General features: G+C 36.3%; 1 long non-coding RNA gene across 1 annotated transcript in view; it reads left to right on the top strand.

The window, feature by feature from the left end:
• Positions 1 to 12,420: 12,420 nt before the first annotated feature.
• LOC311595125 overlaps positions 12,421 to 27,773 on the top strand; it is a 350,591-nt gene continuing 335,238 nt past the window's right edge. The window contains exon 1 of the long non-coding RNA XR_014778319.1: positions 12,421 to 12,521. This is a non-coding gene — a long non-coding RNA (uncharacterized lncRNA). The remainder of the gene's footprint in view (positions 12,522 to 27,773) is intronic.

The following is a 27,773-nucleotide window of genomic DNA, read 5'->3' as shown; positions in this document are numbered from 1 at the left end:
TATTAAGGGCACTAGCTCTTCCAGCCCCCACATGGTGGTTCACAGCCATCTGTAACAATGGTTCCATGGGGATCCAATGCCGCCTTCTGGGAGGACACTAAGCATGAAAGTGGAACACAGACATATACCCATACACATTACAATAAATAAATGAATAAATTAAAAAAAAAGAAAGGGCCACAAGTTCAAAATAATTTCAGGAGTAGTAGAATCTTCTAATAAGAAAGAGTTTTGTTTGGATAAGGGTATGTTTTGTTGTTGTGATTTTTGGTTTTGTTTTCTTTTTTTTTTCAAGACAGGGTTTCTCTGTGTGGCCTTGGCTATCCTGAACTCACTTTGTAGACCAGGCTGGTCTCGAACTCACAGAGATGTGCCTGCCTCTCCCTCCCTGGGTGTTGGTATTACAGGCATGCTCCACAACACCTGGATCTTGTTGTTGTATTTTTACAAGAGAAAAAGATAAATATTTGGCAAATTTCTGAACTGCAAATGAAATATATTAAAATATTCCAGTATTTTAGAAAAATAATGTTGACATTTCTTATTTTAACTAAACATGATTCAAATAATTTTTCAAAAAAATATTTTAAAGTTAAGAGTTTTGTTGAAGAAAATCATAATCAAATTTAGACAGAACTCACTAGAACATTTTACTTTATGAATTAATTTGTAAAATGTACTTCAATAATATTAGAATGGAAGTAATGCAAAATTATTCTTTGTGGAGTCCCTTAGTACAAAGGTTGTAGAAGGAAATACTGTCTTCAGTGTTTCATATGGTGATGTATTACACCTTCCCAATTTTAATGAAAGCTCTATAAGCTTATATGATGGTTTATTAAAACCATTACAGGAAAAAGAACATGGAACCAAATCACTGAGATTGTAGTTTAAATTATTAAATGGAGAGGGTTCTTGTCTGTCACACATGAAAAGCTGCTTCTATAAAGATCACAGGCTAGATTCATCTTCAAATGGTACCGTTGTCCTCAAATTACATATGGTACTGTATTATGAAGTTCATATGTGTTCTGGATTATTAGAGTTGAAAAAATAATGTTTACATATGACTTAGTTGGTATTATAGTGTATACTTGAACTTCGTTTTCTTTGTGCAGGAAAAAAAAATCAAAGATCAGAGCAATTGAAGAACAATATCGTGATGTTAGAAAAAGCAAATGTGTGGCTATTTGTTTATTTCCATAGAAAGACAAATCATTCTGCTTCAGTCTGCCTCAGGAGAGAGCAAGGAAAAAGGAAGTAGCAGATACAGGAGAAGACTTCTAAGAAGTCGAAGAAAATATTTCAGAGGGGAAAAAAACGGAGTTAGAAAAGAGATATAGATAGAGAAAGCAAAAGGTAAACTATAAGACATCAAAGCTGGGGTGGGGGAGACAAGAAAGAAGATTGACCCCATAGTGGAGGTAGCAAGGGACAAGGACTGTATTTGCAGATGGGAAAAAATAGATGAAGAAAGAGTGACATCTGGAAGTAGGGATGGGGTTAATGCTGACGTGTAGAAATCTACACTTCAGCTTTGCCCTGTGGGGAAAGTTGACCTCAAGATTGTTTTTATATTGGCAAAATGACCACCGTTCAATACATGGTTCTGAGCAAAACCAATATCCACATGTAAAAGAAAGAAACAAGACCCCTCTTATCTATAAATGCATGCATTTCCATATGGATGCCTTTCATTCCTGTTTCTAATAGACTTAAATTGTTAAAGAAGAGGAACGAGAACAAACATCCTTATCTTGTTCTTGATCCTAGAGACAAAACATTCAGCCTTTCTCGTTGATGATGACATTAACCATGAGCTTATATTATATAGCCTTATAGAGACTGAGGAAGCTTCCTATAAATCACCACTTCAAAAGAAATCTCAAAGTAGATTAAAGACAAAAGACATGAAACTACCAAGAGAAAAATGGAAAAATCTTTTAAGACAATGATATTGGCAAGGATTATATTGGGTAAAATGATAAAAGCACAGGGACAAAAGGTAAAAATTGATGAATAGAATTACAGTAAACTGAAAAGTGTCCACACAGAGAAGGAAACACACATTAGAGTGCAGATACAACGCTATTACATTTCCCAACAATTTCCTACTTCCCTATTACTCACTTAATGAGATACTGATATTTAGAATGTTTAAGGAAGCTTGATATAAATAAAAATAACCCAATTTAAAAAGTGAGAGTAGATCTAGACATTTCTCAAGATGTATAAATACTCAGAGGGCTCTTCATGAGGGAAATACAATCAAAGTTGCAGTGAGTTATCATCTAACCACAGCAAGACCAATTGTTAGTAAATAGACTAGAAAGAGAAAATGCTGCTGAGAATGGAACCCCTGGAGAATGTTTGTGGAAAAACAAATTAGTGCACCTATTGCAGAACCACATTTATGATTAAAAATGAAGCTACCATGTGATCCTGCAACCCCACAAATGGCTGTATACATAAAGCAAATAAAATCATTCCATTAAGGATTCATTTCTACCCCCATGTTCATTTTGACACTATTCACAATAGCCAGGAAATGGAAACCAACTAAGGATTCATCAACGGATGAATTGATATAGAAAATGTGATAATATGTATAGTGGTTAGTGCATCAGTCTCTGAAGTCTTCCCTTCCCTCCCCCAACCCCCACCCATATTTGTTGGATACATTGGCCTCCTTGTGGAGTACCTGTCCCCTCCAGATCCTTCTATCCCCCAACTCTTCTTAAGACTCCCTGTGTTCCACCCCAGAGTTTGGCTGTGACTCTCATCATCTGCTTTGATCCCCTGCTTGATGGAGTTTTCAGAGGACCTCTATGGTAGGCTCTGGTCCTGTTCCTTCCCTTCAACCACTTCTGGTGTCTATTCTATTTGCCCTTCTGAATGAGAATTAATCTTCCTCCTTGTTATTTAGCTTCTTTATGTCTGTGCATTGTAGTGTGGTTATCCTGTATTATGGTCCTCTGGCTCATACGATCTTTCTGCCACTTCTTCTGAGTTGTTCCTTAGGCCTTACATGCATGAGTTGTTTTGTAGTTGTATCTGCAAGGGCTCAGCTCCCCATAATCTTTTGATCTCTGCACTGTGTTGTGACTCTATGTAATAGTTTCCTTTTGCTGCGAATAGAAGCTTCTTTGATGAGGGATGAGAGCTACACATAACTGTGGGTAGAAGGATACATTTAGAATGCAGTTAGGAACAGTGATGGTCTAGTAAGATGACATTAATAGGTTCTCTTCTAAGATCCGTGACCTCACTAGCCTTGGGTAGTTGGCAAGGTTTCTAGAACTAGGCATGATTTTCCAATATGTTTTCATGACAAAAGTCCTAGACAGGGTAGGACTAGAAGAAACATAATTTAATATATGAAGGTTCTATATCACAAATCCAGAAGCAACCTTATCCTAAATGAAGAAAAAAAAACTCAAAACATCACCATGAAAATCAGTAATGAAACAGGGCCGTCCATTTCCCCCTACACCTTTTCAATATAGTGTTGGAAGCACTAGCTGGAATAACAAAGTAGGAGAGGGGAAGTAAAGAGATACAAATAGGAAAAAGAAGTAAAATTATTCCTGTTTGCAAAATATATATTATACGTAAGAGATTCCAAAACAGCTACCAGAAAACTTTCAAAGAAAACCAACAATTTTAGCAAAGTGGCAAGATACAAAATTGTTTTTTAAGAGCAGTACCCTTTTGGTACACCAACAACAAATATATCAAGAAGGAGATTATAAAAACACTTCCATTTCCAATAGCCTCAGAGATAATTTTAAAAACCTGGACTATACCTAAGGAGAAGAATGACTTCTATAATGAAAATTTAAACCTCTGAAGAAAAAAATCAATAAAGACACTAGAAAATGGAAAAGACAGCCCATGTTCATGAATCAATACAATTGATACTGTGAAGATCACCATCCTACCAAACACATTTTACAGATCCAAAGAAATCCAAACCAAAATATTCACAACATTTTTTGTAGAAATAGGAAAAAGAAATACTAAAATTCATAAAATGCCACATAGTCAGACCAATCCCGAGGGAAAAAAGTACTGTGGGGCTCTCTATTGCAGATTTCAAGATATGTAATAGAGCTGTAATGATGAAAAATATGATGCTGGTAAAAAAAAAATGGACATATAGAGCAGTGGAACAAAATGGGAGACCCAAAACATGAGTATAAGTAACTACAACCATCTAATATCTGACATAGAGGTCTAAAACATGCACTGGACAACTGACAGCATTTCAGAAAATGTTGGTGGAAAAACTGAATGCTCATATGCAGAAAAAAGAAAAGACAAGGAAAGAAGGAAGGAAGGAAGGAAAGAAAGAAAGAAAGAAAGAAAGAAGAAAGAAAGACTTGTGACCTCACTATCCACTAGAGTTGGCTAGGTTTCTAGAATCAGGCATGGTTTTCCTCTTGTTGCATGGGCCTTAAGTCCAATTAGAAAGCTATTGGTTACTGCAAATATATTAGTGCTACTATTGCACCTTTAGGTAATGACCATGCTGGTCATTACTGTGGTCACATCTGGATATGACTGGATATGATTTATTCCTTTCCTTGTTAGCACTCTTAGTATTTTCTGATACTATGCAACCTAGACTGCAGGCAAGAGGTATTTAATTTAGATCCAGCTTGAATCTGCCAAGAACTGTGTCCTAATGTGCAGTGAAGACACTTAAATGACTTTTTCTGTATCTATTGAGGTGGCCATGTGATTTTTTGTCTCTATTAATTTTATTCATTTCTAATCCAATTAATTTTGGATTTTGGTCACATTATGTATCCCATCTTAGGTTGGCCTCATCTTCAAAATAGTTTTAATTAAAATATTGCATCTAATTAGACTTATGGTGCCCAGACTATGAGTTTTGGTAAGTGCATAGGGTCATATATTCATCATTATTGTACATTACAGAATCATTTTACCATTCTAAAAATAGCACTGCCTTATTCACATTGTCAATTTACTCAAGAATATAATAAGTATGCAGTGTTGTAGTTTTGTATGCTCTTTGTTGTTACCGTTATTAATACAGATGCCAACTTTATATATTTATGCCATGTGTTTGTCTTTTTCAAAAAATCTTGCTTCATATCAAAGCCCTTCAATTAGCAATTAGATAAATTACTGATGGTTGTTAAAATAAAGCTTGATATTTGAGAAAGTTTTATTGTGACTTTAACTTAGGAGCTGATAGATATTCTGAGTGCTTAGATGTGTCTTTGATGCTAAGAATAAACACTTCTAGTGATCACTTATGAATCTGTTATCAGGTTTCTGATAGAATAGTGTTGTTTCCAGAAAAAAAGTTCATCTTGTCTTAACAAATGACAACATGTAATAAAACACAAGATATAATACTTACATAAGATGTTTGCAAATGTTTCTCATGAAGCCATAAAACCACACAGCTACTCTCTGTGACCTAGCACAGTAGCATGCCATGGCATCCTATGAAAGAAACTGCTACATCTTGCCTTGATCCTTGAAAAAGATTTAGGCTTTTCACAAGACTTAACAGTACTATAAGGTAGACATTTAAGATAAGTCATCAACAGAGTTGGCTTTTAATAAGGGCTCATCTGGTATATGCCTCTTTCTGAGTTCTAGTAGTTTTCTCAAAATCTTGGGGTTGTAATTGCATCACCTGGTTTCTGACCTCCTCTTTACTTGACCTCTTCATTTTATCCCTTCACATAATCTTTTCTTTGGGCATCTCAGCATCTGCAACCAAAATTCCCCCCTTTTAAAGAATACTTGTTGTAGTGGACTAGCTCTGATCCTCATGACCACATTTTAATTTGATGTCCTTTAAAAGACACTACTTCTAAGTAAGATTATATCTTTTGGGAGGTGATTGGTTTATTTACTTTTGCTTCGCTAATTTGTTTCCTGTGCTGGGGATTAAACCTGAAACGTCATGCATGATTGACAAGCACTCTGCCACTAAGCTATAGTACTAGCACCTAAGGATACATACATCTTGAGACATTAGAGCTTACAAATTTATCATTTCTGTTTGGAGTAAACCCTATTGGTCCATAACAGAACCACTGAGTACAAAGCCCAACTTCCATTTTATGACATAATCATGTTTTTTTCCAGATCCTTACTATTCATTGTCTTGACAAACAGTAGCTTTCCTAGAGACTTTGACCAGCATAATGGGTTGGAAGGAAGTGAGGTTCAACATGCACTATATTCTTTCTGTTCATTGTTTTTTATTTAGTATCTTTCCTCCCATAATTTTCTTCTCATCTGCTTCCACTGATTACATTGGCATTCCATATTATTTCTGAATACTCTACTACATATGTTTGTGATGTATTTCATGCTATACTTTGAATCAAAATTACCTGTAAATACATCTTTCCTGTTATGAATATTAAATATTCTATTTACTCCTGTTCTTAGAGGGACATCTGGCATATAGTGGTACACTTTGAATATTTAGAGGTAAAACTTAAAGTAATCGAAATGATCCAGGATCCAAAAGGCCTTCCATATTGTCTCTTACATTTCTGCAATGTATTGTGTTTACCATTCATTTTTTTATTCTTTCATAAAAAATTCTAGGTGTTCTTCCTTTCCTCAAGTACACAGTGTCTTCTTCCATTGTTTCAGAGGCACATGTTCTGCCCATACGTTCATGAGTGTCCTTGTTTTGTGCACATCAACTTTTAGACTTGGGTATATGAACTACTCAAGGTTCAACTCCCCTCTCAAACATTCTCTAAATTAAGTGTACAGGATGGTAGAGGGCGAGAAATAGATAAGTATAGGTAGAGAAATTCTCATTTAATCAGTGCATTCAGTGTGCTTAATATAGCATGGAAATCATAGATATCTTTGTCTTTACAACATGCAGCTGGTGTGTCTACCACTATAAAAATAAGATGAACACTTGGAGAAAAGACAGTACAACTTATTAATACCATTAAGCCTTCTAGATCTAGCTGTGACTCAAGCCAGATCTACACATGGCCTTCCAATTATACAAACCAATGAATCATCTTTCATTTTTGCTTAAGCTAATTGCAAGCTAGGTTTCTTTCTTTTGCAACTGGAGGAATTTTGATTAATACAAACAAGTTGATTCAGTTTTTACTCTCTTTGCTTGAAATATCCTATTGAAAGTCCTTTAAAATTAAAAAAAGTTCTTTTCTTCTGTGTAGACAGGTAGCAAAATCTTACTTATTACATGCCAGTTTACTTAAACAAATACAAGTATCTGAATCTGTCATGCTCAGAGGAAAACATAATCATACACTAAGGGGTGCACATAGTTTGCTTATAAATTTATGGAATTAGCTTTGGTTGTCCTGTGATGGGGCATAAACTTTAGTAAGAGCCACACATATATGTACTGAGGTAGACTTAGAGGCTGCTTTCTTCAGGAGCTTACAGTCTAGCTGAGAAGATGAAGCATACATACAAACCTCAACTATGTCTGTCAGCTATATTGGGCCAAAAGGCTGAAGATGGTGCTCCAACATTATAGAAAGTTCTGGGTGACTATTCAGGTAGCAAACTGTCTTGTCATCTTCTCATCTGGAAAGCTACTAACCTGCACTCCTGGTATACTCTGGTAATCAATTTTATTCCTCCTCAAGTCTCCCATGGGGTTGAGGACCAGATAGTTTAGTTTTACAATTTAAGCTTAGTTGTTTAGGGGTTAAGATGTTTTTAGGTCTAGATAGATGTTTTAAGTTGATAGTGATGAGATATGAAAGATACTGATTTACATTCAGAATTTTAGATGCACCAAGATAGAAAAGATGTTTTCTTCAAGGCTGCCAAATACAAATAGACAAAACACTAAGAATGTAACATTTATATAATTTCTGATTTCGTTGTGGTTCTTCTTGCTATAGGTAGCTTATTGTATATATGTATAATAATATAAAGGTTTATGTAGAAAAATAATTAAAAAAGAAGAAAAAATTGACCAGTACAATGGTTCATCCAGTAATGCGTCCAAGATGGTGGGCATGTTAAAGGGTGAGAAGCAGTGAAAGAACAGCATGGGGAATTCTATGGCTGACATGGCAGGGCCAAAGCACAGTGGCTAAAAAAAAAAAAAAAAAAATGAAAGAAGATGTGTATTTTCAGAATAGGGAGAACCCTCAGTCAGACTGGATGAGGAGTTAAAAGTGACAGATTTTAAATTAGAGTTAAAAGTAGAATAGAATAGGTTTAGGAAAGCTAAGGATCTAACTGGATGAATGCTGCTGCAATTGTATGTTTCTTTATTTTGTCATTTAATTAACATCATTCTCTGACTGTGAACTATATATTCCTTTAGCTGGAGGGCCCTTCCAAGTTTGCCTGTAATTTCATATCTAACAGTTAGCATGGTATCTGATCCATAACAGGACTCAATGAATACTTGCTGAATTAATGGTCATTTAACAGTGACTTATAAGCAACTATGTAACATATTATTTGAGCTGAAGATACATCAACTTGGGGCATACTAGAATATTAAAATAATCCTTCATAAAAAGTGATGGAGCCAACATTTTCCTAGCTTTATTGAGGCATGATTAACAAAATAAAATGACATGTTGGTGTATACATTGCAACATATAATACACACACACACACACACACATAATTTGTTTATATATACATTGACATGAACAATGGAAAATAACTACTGCTTTATCTAGGGTTATTACTGCTGTGACGAACCATTGTAACCTAAAAGAACTTGGGGAGGAAAGGGTTGATTTCACTCACACTCTCATATAACAGTTTATCATCAAAAGCAGTAAGGAGAGAAATGCAAGCAGGGCAGGAACCTTGAGGCAGGAACTGATGCGAAGGCCATGGAGGGGTGCTGCTTACTGGCTTGCTCTTCATGGCTTGTTCAACCAGTTTTATTTTAGACACCAGAACCACCAGCCTAGGGGCGATACCATCCACAATGGGCTGGGTCCCCTCCCACATCTGTCACTAATTAGGAAAGTGCAGTACCGATCTGGTTTTCCTATAGCCCAACCTTAGGATATTTTCTTAATTGCCGTTCCCTTCTCTCAGATGACCTAAGATTAGCCAACACATTGCCATTATCAATCCATGTAAAATATTCATTAATTAATTTTGTGATGAGGGCACTTAGGTTATATCTTAACTTCCAAATTCATGAAACTTCTTTTTCTTCCAAGACAGGGTTTCTCTGTGTCCTTGGCATATCCTAGAACTCACTCTGTAGACCAGGATGGCCTCGTACTTTCAGAGATCTGCCTGCCTCTGCCTCCCAACTGTTGGAATTAAAGGTGTGCACTGCCACCACCTGGCTCAAAACATCTTTATCAACTATAGTCAACGTGGTGTGTTTTAGAAGTTACTCACCTTAGTATATGTTTGGGATAGAGAACGTTGGACTTGCCGATTCAGGTGGCCTGGCTGATCAGCAAGTCCCAGGGTTGCTCCTGTCTCTCCCTCTACATTTCTGTGATTACAGGTGAATGTTGCTACATCCTGTCTTACATAGCTACTGGAGATTGAACTTGGGTCTTTATTGTTTGACACTGTAGCAAGTGAGCCATTTCTCCAGGCCTGGAATTGACCTTCTATGGAAAGTTTGCATGTTCTCGTTTCTCTTCTCCTTCAGTTCCTGGCAGCCATACTTCTACTGGGCTCTAAGAATACAGCTTTCTTGTTCTGCACATAAGTGAAACTGTCTTTCTGTGTACAGTTTATCTTAGCTTGCATGATGCCTTTCAGGTTCATTTGTATTGTGGCAATGATAAAAATTGTAAGGCTATATATAATAATATTTTACTCCACGTGTGTGTGCCCATACTTTTCTTACTCTCTCCTACAGTGGATTTTCTTTACCCATTTATCTGTTGACAGTCAGTTGTTTTTGTGTCTTGCCTATTGTAGGTAAAGCTGTAATGTAAATGTAAATGGAGATTTATCTATGAGATAAAGATTTCATTTTCTTTGAAAACATGCCCAGCAGTATAATTGTTAGATGATATATTAGTCTTCTTTTTAATTTTTAGGACCATCCATCCATATCTATAATGATTGTATCAACTTATATTCCCACAAACAGTATGAAAACATCTCTCTCATCCATATCCTTGCCAATACATGCTATCGTTTGTCGTTTTTCTCACAGCCACTCTTGATAGAATAAGGTAATAATTCACTGTGGCTTTAGTTTATTCTTTGATGGTTGGTGATGTTAGTGTCTCTTCATATACTGGCTAGCCATTAATATGTCTTTATATGTCTATTCAGGCATTTTGCCTATTTCCTAACTGGGACTATTACTCTTCTTGCTTTTGAGTTGGATGGTATGTATTTTGGATATGCATGCTCATTGTACATACAATTTGCAAATATCTCCATCTCTTCTTCTAATTAGCTCTTGGTTTTGTTGCCCATCTCTTTTGTGTCAAATGGAAAAACTCATTGATAAGAACAATGAGGCGTTGCTCCTTACCTTTTGTTTGTTTTGTTTGCTTGCTTGCTTTTGAAGCTCAAGGAACATTTGATTAGAGCTTGCAAGAGAAACAAGGTAGATAAGCTTTAAATCTTGGCAGCTGGCAGGAGAGAAACAGGAGACAGAGAGGGGGAGAGAGAGAGAGAGAGAGAGAGAGAGAGAGAGAGAGAGAGAGGTGCCTTTTAAAACTAGATTCATAGTAAGAAGGCATGGAGCCATGTTGCTGTGTGGTGTAAGTTGAGGGTTCAGTGCAAGACTAAGAATTGTTCAGAGGGTCAGGGAAAGAAACAGGTTTTTAAGGAAGATAAAATGTTTCTCAGAACAGGGTCAGCTCAGGATCTGAGCCCCAGAGGCCTCTCTTATTTTTTCTCACAGGACTTCTACGACTATGTTTAAATCTTTAACTCACTGTGAATTGTTTTTTGTGTGTGCTCTGAGAAGGGATGTTTGCACTGCTTCTTTTGTGTGTGTATTTCCAGCTTCTGTTGAAGAGCCTATGCTTCCCCCATTGTGTATTTTCATCCAAAGTATAAAACAGTATCTTTAGGAAAACACACATTATGCTGCCAACTGTTATAAATAGGAAAACAAGCCATCACATGTATTCAGGAATCCAAACACAAAATAATAAAATGCTTCTTGAGCTGATAAATTCTTCCTTGAGGAATATCTTGCTCAATTTTTATCATGGTAAAATTTTCTAATTTTATTATACTTTCTATATTATTATTGTTCCTATAGTCTGTTTAAGCATCATAAAATTTTGGACTCAGCCCCAAATTCAAGTGCTGTTTGTATTTCTAAGGAGCTATGTAATTTTGGGCAAGCCACTTTACCTCTTTGAACTTCAGTTTTATCTGTAGTGACCACACCACCTCTTTCATTGTATGGTTGTGACTATTACATGAGATGGACATGGAGTTAGGAATGGTGCTTAGTACATGGCAGTGCTTTTGTGATCATTTGTACTATTACTGTTATAACTATCAACTTTGTGCATGGACATTTTCTAGGAGGCTTTATATTGCATGCATCTTGTACCTAATGTGCCACAGGTTGTAGCCCCACCAGTGAAATCAGGGATATTTGCAGAATTGAATTAAGGCTTTCTTGTTGAGGATGGTAAGTGATTAAAAACAAAGAATTAATGGAAGAAAGGAGTCCCGTCTTTGTAATTATTCTCTCATGTGCTTCAATTTCAGGTTTAAAAAATGTGAAGTGAAAAGACGTTTTGAAGATAAAACCCTTCATAAGTAAATACATTTAACTGCTTAAATTGAGGCACTGAGGAAATATTTTAGGAAAAGAAGGATGAATTTGCACCATCAAAAGGTGATTTTTATAACTACCGTTTTAAAAATAGGCTTCTGTTCTAAAACTGGTCTTATCTATGCAATTCTGAGGCCCTTTTATTATTTCAGTGATAAGAAAAATGTTGTCATTGTACCATTATTAATTCAAGTATATATAATAGGTAGTGACTTTTGTAAGGACAAAGTGTGTCTAATAATTTGCTATGTTGCAATGTTGCAATAAGATCTGAGGGGGGTTTTTTTTGTTTTGTTTTTTGGGTTTTTTTTTGTTTGTTTGTTTTTGTTGTTTTTTTTTTGGACATGGATCATGTGGATGTGTTTTTTGGGAAGGTCAGTGGCTTTGCCATTTCTCTTGTGGAAGTTAAAGAATATATTAGAGAAATTATTTCAATGATAACATACCAATATGAAATCTGTGGCTTATTTGGAAAATATTTTCCCACCAGTCATTGTTGCAATTTAAGCTGAGAATGCTCATTATTTTGCCTCTCTACTGAAGTCCCCCTTTTCTGAGCCTACAATGAACCTGTAATACTTATGGAAGGAGTCACCATAGCAACCTATATTGATGTCACAAGCTCAGGCTTCTGACTTCATTGCATAATGCGGTAGAAAGTGGATTTGCAGCAGAAACACCCTGCCAAAGAGCAAGTATCTTGATTCACAGCAAAGAGGACAAAGAAAAGCAGCAAGCTATAAGAGTTGAATGCGGGACTGTGAGTCAGATCGCCAGAGTTCTTTTGTCCTTGCCTCGCACTTGTTGCCTTGTTTTGGGTAATCGTATTTACATGTGTGCACTGGGATTTGAGGGGAAAATTTTTCCTCTCTGGAACGGGCAGAGCAGAGAAAAAAATCACAAAACCAAAAATGTTTTTGCAGTTATTAGAAATGTAAATAAAGCTAAAGCACCCTAAAAATTGAGAAAAAGAGTGTTCTATAGTAAGTAAATAGCTAGCTCTTAAGAGAACACTGAAATAAGCTATCTATTGGCTTTCTTTGTTTATCTTTTGAAGTAGCATTGTAAAAAAAGAAAAGACTGATGCTCCAGCTTTCATTTCAGTAAATGCAAAAGACTCATATATATATAGCTATGTTCATTTAAAGGTGGTTTGCTGCATTCAGTATGGTCAAAAATAATCTGTGTCTATTAATTTGTGAGATTCTTCCCATGCTTATATGGTAAGAATTACATAAATATTTCTCAGTTTTCCTATGTAAATATCAATCCCTATTAGAAAACAAGGCAATGGTCCTGATGATTTAAGATTTAAAAATCTTAAAACTTAACTTCATCACATTTTAAGGACAAAGGGATCTTTTCCATTGGAGTCTATAACTTATTCATTTCCGTTCATCTAGTATTTTTTATTATACACTTAATTCCAGAATTGAATTGAAATTATTTGAAAAGCCATTGAAATAATCAATTTGCTTTTCAGAGGCTAAGGTGGAATAAGACATAGATTTAAAATTTTAATACAAACTAATGTGGTTAAACATCTTAATAAAGGGTAGCATGATCCTTCATTCTCCTACAGGATAGTCAATCTTTTCAAATCATCTGCACAAATTGACCACAGCCTAAAACTTTATTATTTAAGTTCTATATTGAATATTCCCCCATGAATAATTTTTCAAGCCTTAAAAAAATTTAAAGTAATACCGAAATGGAGAGTTAAAAAATTAGGGTGTGTTTTTGATTAAGCCGAGTTGCACATGATGACAGCTGAAGTGTTCATATGATCCCTAAAAATCTAAAAAAATAATAATTTTAAAAACAAAATTTAAAGAGTAGTGTTTTATTGAATAAGAATTCATATTAATTCCTTTAATGAAGGCATCACGCCTATCTAATTCGGAAATACAGGGTTTTTTTTTTTTCCCTTATACGCACAAAAGAAATGTGAACTTTATACAACAGATTTTAACTGGGAAGGTCTTAATCACCCTTAGTAACATTTTGTAAATGAGCACATAGGTCAATATGTTTTTAAAATCTTAAGCTCAGAAGAGCAACAGTGGCTACTCTTCCAACTCTACTTGTCCTTGTGTCATTCCCACTATTCCTTAGATAAAGTTGTTTGAAAGAGCAAAGGCTGGACAAGCACTGCAAAATCACAAGCACCAAAGAACTGTGGAGATAGACGGGTCTTTGTTGCATCTATCATAGGGCCTGATACATTCAGGTGACTTTCGCTAAGTGCTTGGTCTCCGTGTGTTGTATGAGTTGGTCTTGACCCAGCTCCAGCTCAATGTCTTCCATCCAGAATCAATGCTCTGTCAACCCTAGGCGATTCTGCACACTCCACATTTCAAGTTCTGTTCTTTTAGCAAAATTGCGACTATAAATTTAGCTGTCAATACGATTCAGTTAAACTCACTTGACATTTTGAAATGTCTGAGTACGGAGGGATTTGTGGTGTTCAAAATTGGCCCAAGAATATTTATAAAACTTTGCGGAGTGACATTACTTTGAGAAGTGAAACAATTTGAAAACAAAATCAAGTGCATAGTATAATGCTGTCAAAACCTCAGGCAGAGGATCCGAAGGAATTACAGAAAGCGGATAATCAGATTCGATGCTGCTGTGAATTTAGACAAAGAACATTCCTTAGAGGAAAATACACTAAGGCTAGTGTTGTCTTACATTTTCTTTTATCTTCTTTATCATTCTTGTTCACCGTCTTGTTCTCAGTCTCTTCTCAGCACACAAATCATTCATGCTTACTGTTGACACATATACAATAGTTAGGAAAAGAAAAGATGACACCATGATTGAACACATGTTTATTCCATATCTGCCTTTTGTTCCTCACAACATTTTAAGCTTAGGAGGCTGGTGCCTTGGCCCTGCAGTTACGAACAATGACTGCTCTTGCAGAGGACCCAAGTTCACTTCCCAGCTCCCTCATCCTGTGGCTCACAATTGCCTAACCTCCATCTCTAGGGGATCCAATACCCTTCTCTGGCCTCTGTGGGTACCTGAAAACATTTGTGCATACTGACAGGCACACACATGCATATGCATTAAAATTAGGATTAAATACTTATATTTCAAACACCATCTTTTTATGAAGCAGTAATATACTTTACACATTGATTTGTAACTTACTTTTTATATCTAACAAAATTATCTGTTTTTGTTCATAGACATTTAACTGAATTTAAATAACATAAGTTGTATTGTGATTAATATACTTAAATGACTTAATCATTTTGCTATTGTCACACGGCCAGTTTTTACCTTATTGCTTACATTATGCATATATTAAAATTTACACATATATAGAAAAATCTATGTATACATGGAATTTTACCTTTGTTAAGTATACAATCTTAAAACTATTCTATGACTTTAAAAATTGAGCTTTATTCATATTACTTGTTTTATAGTTGACATATGCTGAAATTTTCTACTGTAAAATGCTAGAAACTAGAATTTCTAGGAGAAAAAAGGTAGAATTTTGAAATATGTTTTTAAACTGGCTCCTAGAAATAAAAATGAGACTCCGTTTTTTAAAAATTTTTAAATTACTCCTACGCATGAACATATTTTTTTTTAAACCAAAGCAAACTATTAGAGGAAAATACTATTTAGAAGAAACTTGTGTTGTTCACTTGGGATGCCATGGCATTGGACAGTTTTTTTGTTTGTTTGTTGGTTGGTTTGGGAGCTCAATTCAAGTTGATTTTTTAAGTGGATAGTTTATTTAACAATTTGATAGCTGACTTTTTTCTTATGAGTTTTCAAGGATAGCTTTTATATGAAGGTCACAAGTAACACGTTTAATGTTAATTTTTGTTCCTCTTAGCTATTGGTCTCTTTTCATAATTCTCCTTGTTTGTTTGTTTTTTTTCATGTGTACAGCCTGTCCGTCCTCTCATGCGTTCCGTATTGGGGTTTGTGTCATGCAGTGATGGAGGCTTGCTGGGGAGACGGCTTAGTCAGTGAAAGTACTTGCTGTACAAACACGAGTACCTGAGTTCACTCTCTCTCAGTTTTCTAGTGCGGTACATGCCTTTAATTCTAGCACTGGGGAGATGGAGACAGAAGAATTCCTGGATTAGTTGCCAAATTCCAAGTTGAGTTAGAGACCCTTTCTCCGAAATTAAGGTGGAAAGTGATTGAACAAGACACCCAACACTGACCTCAGGGTTTCACATGGATGTGCACACACATTCACATGGACTTGTATTGATATAAAGCACACCCACACACAAACATACATAAGATACAAATTTGTCCACATTCCTGGCATTTTCTTTTTATTTATTTCACCTAGAGTATATATTGATGTAACATGTTGAAATAAAGTAAATATTTCACCTGAAAATTTTCCGTTCGTTTTATAACCTTTCCTATTCATAACCTGACTTTGATTGCTTATTGGTTTTCTGCCTAAGATCAAGTAATATGCCCTAAGTCTGCATGTGGTCTTTATAATTCTGTTCCATGATCTAATGTCAGCGTCATACTGCTTTACTTATTAATTATTGCTTAAGGTTTTTGGTATTACTATGATAACCGTATCAAAAAATTAGAAAATGTATGCTGTTTTTTAGTGAGTATAGAGAAAGAAAATATAATGCCCTATTGTGTTTTTTGACTTGCTGTTTTTGTCCAAAAATACTACATTTTATTTTATTTTATTTTTATGACATTAGTTTTATGAGATATATAACGATTTGTCCAGTAATATAATTTATCTTCTCAAGGAATACTTATCAAAATTTTTTGCATACCTAGCAAGTTAATTTTATATTCTTAAACATATTGTCATATATTATGAATATTATATATAATAGTATATTACATTATGACATTTTCATACATGTGAATAATATATTTCAATTAGTTCATCCTCACTCATTACCACCTCTTGTCCCCCTTTCCTCAAATCCACTCTTTTTAAAATTTATTCACTTTTTAAATGTTTAAATTAAATAGTTCTATCACCTCCCCCTTTCCTCTTTTTAACTTCTCCAAGTTATCCTTCCTTGAACCCGTCCCCTGTCTCCTTCACTTTCAAATTGACGGCTTCTTTTTCTTTGGTTATTGTTATTGTATATATATATATATATATATATGAAGTTTGTGTAAGTATGTGTGTGTGTCTTTAAACAAATATGTGTATGTGTCTATTTTTGTTTGTATATATACAGTTTTAGTGTCGATCTACATTACATTGTATAGCCAGTAAGGGGATTTATCCCTAAGAGAGGCCAATTCTCTCTCTCTCTCTCTCTTTTTTTTTTCTTTTTTTTGAGACAAGGTCTCTCTGTGTTAGCCTTGGCTGTCCTGGAGTCACTTTGTAGACCAGGCTGCCCTTGAACTCACAGCGATCCGCCTGCCTCTGCCTCCCAAGTGCTGGGATTACAGGCATGCACCACCACGTCTGGCTCAATTCTCTTTCTTAAGAATTATTTGTTGCTTATAGTTCTTGCTCTAGGGCTTTGTTTATTGCTCATTTTGTCTCTGCTGTCTAATAAAGTACTGGGAAAATGTAGTGACTGCTTCATTACCTCTCATGATTATGTAGGTCAAGGGGTCAAGTAAGATACCCATATCAATCCTTTGCTCCAAGTGGCACTGACTATGTCTACCTGGTGTAATGGCAAAGGTACTATTAGGTTTGGAGAATCCAGGAGAGTTTCCTTCCTGTGCCTGGGGCTTTGGTGAGAACACATAGAGGGATGGACTTAGCTCCCTCATTCCATGTAGCATAGGGCTTCTCCTTATGTAGCCCCCACACGAGTAGCATTCATACGTCTTTTGCAACTAATTCTACAAAGTTATTCCAAGGCACAGAAAATAGAAGCTTTAGGTCCTCTAAGAGCTCAGACATACCTCTATGGATGCTTCTCCTCTGCTTTAACCTTGCTCAAAGTACCCATAAAATATGGTTTCTCAAGAGTGTAAATAGATATCCTTTCTTACAGGGATGAGAAGCAAAATTTTTAGATCCTATTACATCCATTTATTCTATATTATGAATTAGTTCTTTATTTTGGCTATCTTTTCATTATTTCAACTTTTGTTTCTTTATTTATATTATTGGGTTCTCACACCCCATCTAGAATATATTGTTATGGATGTTTTTATTATAAATCTTATTCTACATTTTTAAAAAAATTGCTTAATATTTTAAGACAATTTTATCTTACTGCTCACTTTTGAATTTTCATTATTACTTTAGGTATTTTACTTACATTTTATGTGATTTTTAAAAATTTTACAATTATTAGGTTTCTAAACATACTTTTTGCTTTTCTTCTGATTTGTGCTCATAGTGGTATGACTTTACTGCCTAGTCAGTTCTTACAGTGACTTTATAGTCTGTTGGACAACTTGGAGTTACAATAAAAATATGTTCTAGACACAACAGAGGTTAGCTGCTGGATGAAGTCTTTTAGAAGACAGTGATGCTAGGCTCATGTCTACAAGCATAGCAGAGTATCATTAACAGTGTGAGGGGTTGGCTCTCTCCAATGGAATAGGTCATAAATTGGACCAGTCATTGGTTTGCCATTCCCCCAATCTCTGATCCATCTTTATCTCTAGACTTCTTGTAGGTGAGACAAATTTTGGATTAAAGGTGACCCTAGCTAAGACATCTAGTAGTAGGAGTTATAGAGCCTAAAGTTGCCACCTCCTTTAGCCAGGTGGGACTTCCAGTGGAGGGAGCGGCACACAGCCCACCCATGAAGCCCAGTTCCTAATGAGCCAGATATTCTTGCAAAGGGCTGAATTAAGATGATGAGTAAGATATGGAAACCCATCCCACCAGAGACTTAAGTATGTGTAGCATTTAAAGAGTGGAAGATGAAGAACTCGGCAGTTGATACAGTAACACTGATGCTGTAATTACTACTAACAGCATTCCAAGGATCTAGTCCTGTAGATTTAATGTTACAATATATATCAGTATTTATTGTTGCCTTATCTTCTTATAAAGAACCATTTGCATTACTAAGTTTCAAAATCTGCATAGACTGTGGTCATCACTGCCTTCTGCATGAGAGAACACATGTGAACCTGTCTGTGGTTTTTCAGGTTCTTGTGACTAGTTTCAGCAGGTGTGGCAGAGACACCTCAGCACAGGCTCCGTTGAGTTCACTTAGGCAAATTTGACACCGTCTAACTTTTGTGGTAATCTGTGTGCCCTATGACTTCTCAAACCGGGGACTTTCACGCTGATCTTAAAGTGCCCGTCATTGGGCTTAGTGCCCACAAATGTACCATTTGTAAATTTTAGTGGCTTAAATTCTAGGAGAAAAAAACCTTTGACTAATTACTAACTCAAAGAAAAATGCACAAATACTTCTCCTTTGCTGTCAGCTTCTGTGATCCTGAGGTGTGGATGATCTGATCTGGCTTTTCATAGCTTACATCTACAGCATAAGCCTGCCTTCATTAGTTCTTTATAGTGTAGTGGGAGATATCTATTTATATATTCTATATATCAGAGCTATATATACACTAAACATCAGAACTATATATTCCAATATATATATATATATATATATATATATATATATATATATATATATATATATCAGCACCTCCTTGCTTGTTTTAGTTCCTTTTGTATCTACATTTGACTCCCTTAGTGAAAATGGTAGCTCTTAAGTCATTTGCATCTAGCTCTGGTTTCTGGGGTACCAGGGTAAAACATCTGCCCACATTGTGCTCTGCATTGAGAGAATATGGCCATGCTTATCCCACACACTCCTTTTCCCATGGATAGACATAACACAAAGGGTAGCAATTCACCAAACCTGTTATTCCATTCATTATTGGCATGGAAATGGGGATTTACTCTTTCCTCAGTTACTTACTATGGATTATGATCAAGCAACTAAATACAATTTCGGAAGACATGTATATGTGTCCCTATATATGAATATGCATTTTATATGAGCATTCATAGACATATTCATAGATGTGTGTATGTGAAGAGGGGAGAGGAGATATTCATTTTGAGCCAGTATGGGCCACAAATTAAACCCATTTTGTTTAACTTAGAGATCAACTGAAGAACCACAAATTGTTCCAATAATGGAGGGAAAACAGCCTACGCTCTTCTCACAGATGGATAGATTGTTCCAAGGCACATGTATAGAGGTCAGGGGACATTTTTGGGAGTATCTACTTTCCTTCTACCACAGGGGTCCTGAATATTGAACTCAAGTCATTAGTCTCAGAAGCCTTCATCTGCTGATCCACCTCATTGACCATCCTAAGGGACTTTGATAAGCAAAGTTGATCATATGAGACTTTCAGTTTCAATTTCTAACCTTGGATCCAAGACACGTAAAGATTTTTATATGGAATTTTGAGTTGTGAAAGAATCTACTCCAATAAGAGGAAAGAATAAAAGGACTTAGGAAGAATCTGGTGATACTGAATGCAGTATGAGTTGCCTTCTTCATGCATTCCTCGTTATAGGAAAGATAATTAGATATCATCTGATGTCCATCTGATGGGCATTGTAGCAGGCATTATAGCTGCTAGAGCAGTTCCTTATTTTATGGTAACCCTCAATTATGAAATTATTTTGTTGCTATTCATAACTATAATTTTGCGACTGTTATGAATCATAATATAAATATCTGTGTTTCCCAATGGTCTTAGGTGACCCCTGTGAAAGGGTCATGACCCATTCTGTGCTAGAGGCTTTAATGCATTTAAGAGGAGGAATTTCTTCTTTTATCTTCCAGTTAGCTCTTCATTTATATAGCTTTGATCTCTCACTTCCACTTTTGATCCAAGATGAAAGCCAACTGTGCATCAATCATTGGGATAAGTTCTCAGTGTAGTTTGTCTCATGAGAAATTGATAGTCAAGAATTGTATTGCTTCCAGTTTACATGTAAGAAAAGAAAGCCTGGTGTTTGGATTGTTTTGTCAGTTAGTATGTAAAGAAACTAGGTTGGATTAATGCAAGTTAACTGTAAGACCTCTTTTCAGTACTGAATACCATGGATTTTTAATTTGTTAACTCTAGTCTTTTTGAAGTTTCTTGGGATAGACTTGAATGCCCTTTGAAGGACATGGAAAAGCCTCCATTTTCTGTTTTTCCAAGTTTTCCCTGGAATCTGAATATCAAGGCCACTCTCTTTTCTATTAACCTTGCTCAGTGGAGGCAAGGCAAAGGGAACAATACAGGCGGACCCAGCAGCCAGACCCTAGGAGCTAATAGCAGCTACATTTCCCCACTCGTGTCTATTTGGACTTCTTCAAAGTCTTTTGTCTTACAGTTTTGATGGCATTTAGTTAAAGCTTCAAAAAGAATGTGAGTGGTTTAGTTTTTCTGATGCAAAGTTTAATTTAGCTCTCCAGCATGTTGCTTTTATCTTGTTTGTAGATATAATTGTTTAGTTAATGAGGATGCACCCTTTCTGAGTACTGCCTTCAAAATGAATTTCCATAGATTTACATAAACTCCCTGGGGATCACTATAATGTGAGCAAAGAAAGAATTGCACAGCTGTGCACCGATTTAATGGAATTATGAGGCTTTAGGGTATGGGTTCCGAAAAAGATATCTGTAGAAAAGTCACTCCCACTGTTGGAGAAATAGTCCTTAAAAAAATTTGTTCTCGCATTGATAGAAGGCTATTTCAGACATTAGAAATAATCCAAGGTTTTAAAAATGTGTCTTAGGCAAAGCTCATGAAAACACTACACATTTCAGAAATCACTCAATCTGTGCACTGATATTAATATGTTATTATAGTATTTTAAAGGTACAGACTTATTTTAGAACAGTTACATTAAAAATGGCCCTATAAGTTATGCTTCAATCTCATAACCAATAGCATCCTTATACATTTACGTTGATACTCTGAAGGGGTGGGGTGGGGTCCTGAACCTCTTCCAGAATGTATTACTTGTGTTCTCTATGTCTGTCACATTTCTGTTGGTGTCAGTGATAGGCAAGAGAATTTTGCCATCTATCTAACTTTGTCTTCTTTACATAGTGGGATCCCAGTTATGTGCATTTGTACTCTGTGGTTGAATCTCCGGGTTGCTTAGAATGACCTAACAGTATAAGAAAGATCTTTTGATTCCCCATGTGTTGGATCATAGCAATGTGAGTTATATTACTAACTAACTAACTAACTAACTAACTAACTAACTAACTAACTAACAACCTGACTGGAGCTTCATCTCCCTCCTGTCCTTCCAGTCCCTCCCTTTCACCTCCTCTTCCCCGGGTCTGCTTCATTTCTCCTCAGAGAAGGGGAACCTTCCCGTGGCTATCAACCAGCCTTGGCATATCAAGTTGCAATAAGATGAGGTGCATCTTCTTCTACTGAAGCTACACAAGGTAGCCCAGCTAGGGGAAAGCGATCCAAAGGGAGGCAACAGAGTCAGAGACAGTCCCTGCTCATGCTGTTAGCAGTCCCATGTGAAGACCAAGCTGCACATCTGTTACATATGTGTAGGGGGCTTAGGTCCATCCTGTGCATTCTCTCTGGTTGGTTGTTTAGTCTCTGTTACTGCTGCATGGGCTCTGATTAGTTGATTTGGTAGGGGTTCTTGTGGTGTCCCTGACCTCTCAGGCTCCTTCAATCCTTCCCATCCCATTTCCACCAGATTTTTTTTTTTTTTACAAACGCTGCATAATGTTTGGCTGTGGGTCTCTGCAACTGTTTCCATCAGCTGCTGGGTGAACTCTCAGATGCCAGTTATGTAAGCTGTCTACAAGTACAGGAGAGTATCATCAATAGTGTCAGAGGTGGGCTCTCTCTCATGGCATGGGTCTCAAGTTGGGCCAGTCATCGGTTGGCTATTGCTCAGTTTCTATTCCCTCCATATTGCTGCATAACTCAGAGGCAGGAAAAATTGTGGGACTAAGATTTTTGTGGCTGGATTGGTGTTCCCATCCCTCCTTTGGAAGTCTTGCCTTATTATATAGGAGGTGGCCATTTCAGATTCCAAATCTCCTATTGCTAGGAGTCTTAGCTAGGGTCACCTTCATAGATTCCTTGGAATTGTCATAGGTTTCTAGATCATACCAGTGATACACACCCCCATGGGCCTATTCCAGTTCTTTCCCCTCCATTCTCCCCACAAATGATCATTCATGTTCCCCTCCACCTCACCTCCTACCCAGTTCCCGCCCTTCATCCATACCCAATGTCTGTTTTATTTCTCCTTCTCAGGGAGATTCAAGCATTCTCCTTTGAGCTCTCCTTCTTACTTAGTTTCTTTGATTCTGTGGATTGTTGCATGGTGATCCTGAAGTATTTTATGGCTAATATCCACTTGTTGATCTTAGTGCCTGAGCTGTTGATGGTCTATTCAGGAAGTTGTCTCCTGTGCAAATGCCTTCAACGCTAACCCCTGCTTCTTTTCTATTAGATTTAGTGCATGTGGTTTTATGTTGAGGTCTTTGATCCACTTGGACTTGAATTTCAGGCAGGATGAGAGACATGGAGCTATTTGCATTCTTATACATGCAGACGTCTAATTAGAGCAGCACCATGTTTTGAATATGCTCTCTTCCCCCTCACACCCTTGTGTGGTCTTGGTTTCTTTTTCAAAAATCAAGTGTCTATAGGTGTGTGGGTTAACTTCTGGGTCTTTGATTAGATTCTATTGATTAACTTGTCATGGTATCAACATGCCAATACCATGCAGTTTTTATTATTACTGCTCCATAGTACAGATTGAAATTGTACAAGGTGGTTTTTAGATATCCAGGGTTTTTTTTTTTTTTGTCTTTCTGTATAAAGTTCAGAATTGTTCCTTCAAGATCTGTAAAGAATTGTGTTGGAATTTTGATGAGAACTGTGTTGAATCTGTAGATTGCTTTTGGTAAGATGGCCATTTTTACTATGTTAATTCTACAAATCTGTGAGCATGGGAAATCTTTCCATTTTCTGACATCTTCAATTTCTTTAAAACTTGAAGTTTTTGTCATACAAATCTTTCATTTGCTTGGTTAGAGTTACTTCAAGACATTTTATATTATTTGAGGCTATTGTGACAGGAACCATTTCCCTATCTCTTTCTTATCCAATTTATCATTTGTATACAGGAGGGCTACTATTCTTTCTTTCTTTCTAGTTAATTTTGTATCTAGTTACTTAGCTGAAGGTGTTTATCAGCTGTTGGAGTTATCTTGTAGAATATTTGGGATCCCTTATGCATATTATCATATCATCTGCAATAGTGATACTTTCACTTCTTCCTTTGTAATATTATTTCATCTTCTTTAGTTGTCTTATTGCTCCTGCTAAAACATCAAGTAGTATATTAATTAGATAAGAGGAGAGTGGGCAGCTTTGTCTTGACCCAGGTTTTAGTGGACTTGCTTTAAGTTTCTCTCCATTTAATTTGATGTTGGCTGTTGGCTTGGTAAATATAGCTTTTATTGGTTTTAGGTGTGTACTTCACATCCCAGATTTCTCCAAGACTTTTACCATGAAGGAGTATTGGACTTTGTCAAAGGCTTTTTCAGTATCTAATGAGATGAAGGAGTATTGGACTTTGTCAAAGGCTTTTTCAGCATCTAATGAGATAATCGCATGCACGCGCATGTGTGTGTGTTTTCTTTCAATTTGTTTATATGTTGGATTACATTGATATATTTTTGTATATCAAACCATCCCTGAATCCCCGGAAGGAAGCCTACTTGATCTTGGTGGATGATATTTTTGATTTGTTATTAGATTTGGTTTGTTAGTATTTTATTGAGTATTTTTGCATCAATGTTCATGAGGGAATTTGATCTGTTATTCTCTTTCTTTGTTGAGCTTTTGTGTGGGTTAGGTATCAGGGTGACTGTGGCTTCATCAAATGAGTTTGGCAATGTTCCTTCAGTTTCTATTTTTTGGAATATTTTGTAAGTCTGGTAGAATTTTGTGCTAAAATCATCTGGCCCTTGCCTTTTGTTGGGGGGAGGGGTTGGGAGACTCTTAATGTCTGCTTCTTTTCCTTAGGGATTTATATTGTTTGTCTTATCTTGATTTAACTTTGGTAAGGGGTACTATCAAGAAAATCATCCAATTCATTCAGATTTTTAAATGTTGTGGAGTACTGGTTTTTAAAGTAAAACCTAATGATACTTTGGATTTCCTCAGTGTCTGTCATTATGTCCCCATTTTCACTTCTAATTTTGTTAATTTGGATAGTCTTTCTCTGCCTTTTAGTTAGTATTGCTAAGGGTTTGCCTATTTTGTTGACTTTCTCAAAGAACCAGCTCTTGGTTTTGATAATTCTTTGTATTGTTTTTGTTTCTAAGTTTTTTATTTCAGGCCTGAGTACAATTATTTCCAGTCATGTGGGCATTCCTGACTAAACGCCATTAGGCATCATGGCCTGGGGCAGCTTCCTCAGATGTAAATGAAGAGTGGTAGGGCAGAGGGTGCCCAGAGATGAGTATCCATTGACTGGCTCAGAGATGATGTGGAGGAATCTGATTGGTTGCCCAAACCTATATAACCTGCTGTCTCTTCTGGAATAAATGAGGCTGTAGCTGTTCACCCTTTGTCTGTTTTCACCTTACTCCTACTGTCAGTGTGATGACTCCAAGTACCACTCACCCCCTCTGCCTGAACCCCTTGTCTTCTCCCAAGATCTGGACCCTAGGGAGATGGAGCAACAGTCATCTACTTGGATATGCTAGCTTCTTTTTGTTCTAGAGCTTTCAGGTGAGCTGTTAAGTTGCTAGTATGGGATCTCTCCAATTTCTTATGAAGGGACTTAGTGCTATGAACTTTCTGCTTAGCACTGCTTTCATTGTGTCCCATAAGTTTGTGTGTGTTATGCCCTCATTTCATTGGATGGTAGAAAGTCTTTAATGTCTTTATTTTTTCTCTGACTCAGTGGTCATTGAGTAGAGAGTTGTTAAGTGTGTGTGTGTGTGTGTGTGTGTGTGTGTGTGTGTGTGTGTGTGTGTGTTTCAGCTGTGTTACAGGGCTTGCTGTAGCAGGATAACTGGGATCTGGTGGTGCCATATTGCCCTAGCTCTTGTTGATTGTGTTCTTAAGCTGGCCTTTAGCCAACTGGTTGTTCCTGGTGCTGGTAGGCCTCTAGGAATGCTGGTAGAATTTTGGGCCTGAAAATGATGCCTACAAAGGACAGGGCACAGCTCATAGGTGCTGGACTTTCCCAGGAGGTACCAGGCAGGCATGGGATTTGAGGAATTATAGTCTTTTTAAAACAGTACTTTGCCAGTTCTATATAAATGTATGTCTTTGGATCAAGGAGGCCTTTTCAATAATATGAAGTCATCAATACTGACTTATATTCAGTGTTTAAAGAACAACCACTGATTGTGCATGAATTTTTAAATCAGTAAATTCTTAGCAATACATGGGCCGTGTTCTATGTAGGATACAGGAAAGGAAGAGGCATTGCTTCCCATGGCATCAAAGACTTCTTATTATCTCTAGCAAGGAAAATTATATCAATAACCACAAGTATATTTTGTACATTTATTATGTTCCTGAATTTTCATTTGATTGCTCATAAAACATTTACAGCCTTAAGACTTAAGCAGTCAGATTAACACATTTGTAGATAAAGAAATGGAAAATAGGGTAAGTTACTGTGTTACAGGCATCACATATAATGTTTGGGATAGCGATGGTGCTAACTTTGATGCGAGAAACACACACACACACACACACACACACACACACACACACACACACACACACTTTTTTTGAGCCAGAGTCTGTCAAACTCAGAGAGACCTGCCTGTTTCTTCTTCCCAAGTGTTGGAATTAAAGGTATGCACCATCATGGCTGACAAAATCTAGTATTTTAATGGCCCAAAATGTGTGTGTTCCCAAAAGTTTTCCATCTTAGCCATTTTTAAAAACATGTGCCTCAAGGGCATTGAGTACATATCTCATGTGGAAGAAATAATACCACTGTGTATGTCTAGAAGTCTTTTTATCTTCACACATATAAACCTTGCCTGTTACTTAATATTTCTCCATTGCTGCCTTTCTATCATCTCTGTAAACAATTAATATACTTCCTGTCTCTATATAGTTAGCATCTTAGATAACTCATTTAAGTGGAGTTATATAGATTTGCCTTTGTGGAGCTAGTTTTTTTATTAGCATAATATTTCATAATTCTTGCATGTTGTATCATTTAACAGGACTTTATTCTTCTTTCTGCCTAAAGAATATTCCATCACATGACACTATATCTGGAATCCTAGCACATGAGAGGCAAGAAAGGGTTGCCAAGAGTTCTAAGTGAACCTTGGTACAATATAAGATTCTTCTGAAAATAATATATCTGTATATATACATGTACATATATGTATGTGTGTATACTTACACAAATATCACTCACTCACACACATAGTACTTACCTGTTCATGTGCAAATGAATGTTTTGGCTGCATCTATTATTTAGCTGTTGTTTATGGTGCTCTTTTGAATACGGGTATTCAGAGGTCTATTTGAGCCCTTACTTTTACTTCTTTATGGATAGACCCACAAATGGTTCTGCTATAATACATAGTTGTAATTTAGCTTTTTCAGTAACTACCATACAATCTTCCATAGTAGACCATTTTACATTTATTCCCAGTAAAGCCCAGTGTGTTGTCAGTGAATAAACATCACCAAACTTTTCTTTTGTTGGCAGTCACCCTACTGACATCACAGTGTGGCTAGTGATGTTGCTCACAATGACATGAACTTAGTGGCCATTTATAAGTCTTGTTTGGTGAAACATCTATTCAAGTTTCATGCTTATTTTTACAATGTTGTTTTTCCCTACTGTTGTTAACTTAAAGAAATCCTGGATGTGAATTGTATATAACATATACATTTTGCATCTCATGTACTAGTTTATCACAGATGCAATCTCTTGCGTTATTTTTTTCACTCTATTAATGTCCTTTAAAATAAAAGTTTCTAATTTTGATGAAGCCCAATCTACTTGTGTTCCCCTTTTTAAAAAATGTGTTCAAACTCTATGCTCTTAATT

The sequence above is a fragment of the Acomys minous genome, assembly GCF_964271855.1.
Source record: "Acomys minous genome assembly, chromosome: 3".
Classification (NCBI taxonomy): domain Eukaryota; kingdom Metazoa; phylum Chordata; class Mammalia; order Rodentia; family Muridae; genus Acomys; species Acomys minous.
Note: the sequence above shows the minus strand (reverse complement) of the source record. Positions and strands in the feature narration are given on the sequence as shown.